The sequence below is a fragment of the Dendrobates tinctorius genome, unplaced genomic scaffold (genome assembly GCF_039654945.1).
Source record: "Dendrobates tinctorius isolate UK_male_01 unplaced genomic scaffold, ASM3965494v1 ptg000211l, whole genome shotgun sequence".
NCBI classification, from domain to species: Eukaryota; Metazoa; Chordata; class Amphibia; order Anura; family Dendrobatidae; genus Dendrobates; species Dendrobates tinctorius.
The window spans coordinates 9,523,590-9,528,196 of NW_027361878.1; positions in this window are offsets into that span (position 1 = coordinate 9,523,590).

The following is a 4,607-nucleotide window of genomic DNA, read 5'->3' on the forward strand; positions in this document are numbered from 1 at the left end:
TAACTATTAATAAACCTCAGAAATTGTAATATACTCACTTCTTACAAGCAATTATTAATCTGAATATATAAATATTACCATATATAACATAATATTAGGATAAGGCTACATTGTGACTGAAAACGGCAAGAAAGAAAGAAAAAATCACAGATGACAGTGAATTTCTTGTAATAAAAATATTGTTATTCTCACCTTCTGACGTCCCGTGCAGCCTTCCCGCCTCTCTCCACGCTCCCGGTCCCAGTAATCCTTTGCAACAATTACCGCAATGATATCCGATCTCCCGGTCATTTGCGATGACGTCGCACGAATGACCGCGAGACTTCGCGATACCGCGAGAACGGACGTCATCGCTCGCAAAGGCTTACTGGAACCGGGAGCATGGAGAGAGGCGGGAAGGCTGAGCGGGACGTCGGAAGGTGAGAATAACAATATTTTTTATTTTAAATTCTATTTTTTACAGGGATATGGTACCCAAAGCCCAGAGGACAGTCTCCTCTCCTCCGGACCGTGGGTACCATCCGCAAATGTTCTGCTTACTTTTCGCATGGTGGGCACAGCCACATGCAGAAAGCAGAACAATGCATTCCTATGGGTGCGGGATCGCCGCGATTCCGCGAAATTAATGAGCATGCTGCGTTTTTTACCGCGAAGCAATTCCGCTGCGGTAAAAACCGCAGCATTAGCACAGCATTGCGGAATCCCATAGGAATGCATGGGATGCTTAGTTTTCGTTGCAAAATCGCTCGGTTAAAACCGCCGCGGAAGCGCAAAAAAAATGCCACGTGTGAACTCAGCCTTATTGTAGACTATTTACAGAACGGAAGTGTCCGTGATTCATACAGGTTATTAGCAATTTATTTTTCAAAAAACCCTCGGTTGCAGTTTGTGTGTTTAAAAAATTGCGCATCACCATCCCCAGGTCCAGAACTGAGTCCCCATTCTGCTCTGGTGTTATCTGCAGCGCCGACGTCACATCGACAGTTCAACAGCTAATTAGTGACTGTAGCGACTCTGCCTAAGTTGGCGGTATGAGCCACTCACAACTGCTGAGCTCAATAACAGATACTGGGAGCAGCGGAGTCTCAGCTTTGGACCTGGGGAGGGTGAACAAAGCCCTTTAAAGACTTTGAAATAACTCCATGCATGTAACAAAGTATAAACAAATAATTATTTCTTATTCAGTACTAGAGATTGTTTAGTATTTAGACTAGAAGTTGTTTTTGTGTCTGTTTTAGGTTTTATTAATACACTCAGACACGTATATACCCATTTTAGGTTTAATGTTTGCTGCAGATTAATAAATGAGTATTGAAAGAGTTTCCTGTTTTTGTTTTTTTTGTTTTAGTCCGTCTATATCAAACACAAGTCAAATTCTGCGCCTTCTTCTTTTCCTGTTTAAGGCTATGTTCACACGTTGCTTTTCTTCTGCTTTTTTTTCTGCAGCCAAATCCTGATCTCTTGGCAGTAAAAGAAAAGGTGCAGACAAAAAAATAGGTTAAGCTGGTTTTCTTTATGTACTGTATTTTTTTTTTGCTCTGCTTCTTAGGATCCCGAAGTTCAGCTTTGCTTCCACCATACAAGTATGAACAATGCGAGGTGTTAGGCCACCAACGCAAGACCTATGTGAAACCATAAAACATTTTTGGAAAAAAGGGCAATTTGATCAAATTATTTAGTGGAAAAAGATTTTTATATCTGAAAAAATAGTGTGACTATTCCGAACAAAAAAGTTAATATGAGTTCATGAATAAAAACACGATTGCAAATGTAAAAACAGCAGGGGGAGGTGAATTGGTCAGGAATAGTTTACTTAAGACAGTGCACTGAGTAGGTCGGGCATTGTTTACTTTCACACATTTGTCATGGCCATTGAGTTGGTCAGGCATTGTTAAATTTCATACATTTATCATTGGTCAGGCAATTGCTTACTTTAACACATATTACTACTCATCCTAAATTCCATACCCAGGTCAGGTGACCAAGACATATTGGTTCAAACTTGAGAAATTCACAAAACTAAATGTGTTTAATAAACTGTTGAAACTGTTTGGGTTTTTTTTTTTCTCTAAAACCGCAGCAAAAACTGATGGCAACATTTTTTGTGCTTTTTTGCACTTAATCATTGCTTTCTATGGGTGAAAGAACTCTGCAAAAGCGCTGAAAGAAGTGTCATGCTGTAGTTTTCAAAAAAAAGCAGCAGTTTTCCTGTTCAGTCAAGAAAAAAATCCAATGTGTGCGCATGTGATTTCTGAAATTTCAGAGCTTTTGCTGGTACTGTAAAAAAAAAAAAAAATTGCATTTAAAGAAAAAACCTGGGCAGGTAAGTGGTGCTGCCCCTTTTTCTGCTGTATATTTAAAGAAAAAATGCTGCAAAAACGCAACGTGTGAACGTAACCTTACACATACTATTATTGTTCAGGAAAATAAAGTATTACGGTAAATGTATAATGAACAGTTATACAATATTCCCACATACTTTCAATATCAGGGGCACCTCAAGGTACAGTTCTTGCCCATTTTCTCTTCACACTGTACACTGCGGATTTTAGGTGCAACTCATCTAGCTGCTACTTGCAGAAGTATTCTGATGACTCTGCAATAGTAGGCCTCATCACAGGAGGAGATGAAAGAGAGTACAGAGATACTAACCAAGCTTTTGTGGAGTGGTGTCAGAGGAACCACCTTAGGATTAATTCCGGGAAGACCAAGGAATTGGTGGTGGACTATCGCAAGGGCAAAAATCCACCAGTAGTGGTGAACATTCAGGGAAATGACATTGAGATAGTCGACACCTATAAGTACCTTGGTGTGACCCTCAATAATAAGCTTGACTGAGCCCATCACTTGGATGCAGTGTACAGGAAGGGCCACAGTAGGCTTTATCTGCTCAGAAGGCTGAGAGCCTTCGGAGTTAGGGGGGCACTCCTTGCATCCTTCTTCAACTCTGTTGTGGCATCAGTCATCTTCTTTGGTGTGGCGTGCTGGGGTAGTGGCATATCAACCAGGGACAGGAATAGGCTGGACAAACTGATTAGAAGGGCCAGCTCTGTCCTGGGATGCCCCCTTGACCCAGTTCAGGAAGTAGGCGACAGGAGGATACTGGCCAAGGTGAGCTACATGGTGCAGAATGATTCCCATCCCATGCATGAGACCGTGACAAAGATGTACAGTCAGTGACCGGCTACTTCATCCTAAATGTGAGAGGGAGCGCTATCGACAGTCCTTCCTTCCTGCTGCAGTTAGGCTGTATAACCAGCACTGTCCAAAATGGAGAACGACCCAAACAGTGAACTGATAGATCCAAAGTTGTGACAGTCCGGTTATATCCTTTTTTTTTCTTCGTATATGTACCTACCTACTGTCAATGTAATGCCTTTATGCATCTATATCTGTACTTGTTCCTGCCTTGCTGCTGTAATGCTCTGAATTTCCCCATGGTGGCACGATTAAAGGATTATCTTATCTTATCTTATCAATCAATCATGGTTTACGAGATTCCTGATTGCTGAACTTTTTAATCAATACATTGCCATTATTGACATAAGAAACTGTATATTGTTTAGTAAATTTTAGTAATTGCTGGTCCATAAAAAAGGATTACATACGGATGACAATTGAGAATTCTTCTGTATGAAACTCGGACAATTCTGTTATATGATCAGACAAGAATATGAAAAATCATCCAAATTTTCTGTATGACTTTCATCTTGGTTTTCATCCATATTGCCATCCGAGCATCCTTGTTTTAACGTTTGTGTAAGATCCGTTTTTATGAATTTACATTAAAAAAATTCCATGACCAAATAGTTTCTTAAGTTAATACCAGAAATGTGTCCATACAAATCAGATGGTTGTTTCATATGGTATAAGATTTTTATTTTTTTTACTCACTCATAGACTTGAATGGGCGAGTATCATCCGAGACTCGGAAGAGAATAGAGCATACTGCGATTTTTTTTTTTCTTACACATACACTCTGTCCAAGATAGAATTCATCCCACAAAGAAAAACAAGTGATGACATATAGTGCCTTGAACAAGCATTCGTACCCCATGAACCTTTCAACATTTTTTTTATATTACACAAACATAAATGTATTTAATTGTGATTTTATCTAATATTTCAACACAAAGCAGCAAGTACATGTGAAGGTTAAATGAAATGATACATGGTTTTCTAAATATTCTAAAAATATCTGAAAATAAATCTGAAAACCCTTTTCTACAACTTTATCCCTGACATGTCTGGTGTGTTCCTTGGCTTTCATGATGCTGCTTAATCCCTAATGTTCTCAAACAAACCTCTGAGGCCTTCACAGGACATCTGTAGTTATACTGAGAATAAATTACACACAGGTGGACCTCTTCATCTTGTGACCACATTACATCATCGGGTCTTTTCTGGGTCCTAGTCATAGGATAGGGGCTCTCCATCAAATTTGTTTTGCCTAGGTTACTCCACCAACCTTAATTCAGTCCTGAATATATTAGCCATTGTCTGGGGTTCTGATGAGCTAATTCAGTTCACGTGGCTGTGACTAAGCGTGATTATGGTTTTTGCCCACAGTTGTCTTGTAAGAACAAAAAAAAGAAGTACAAGTATAA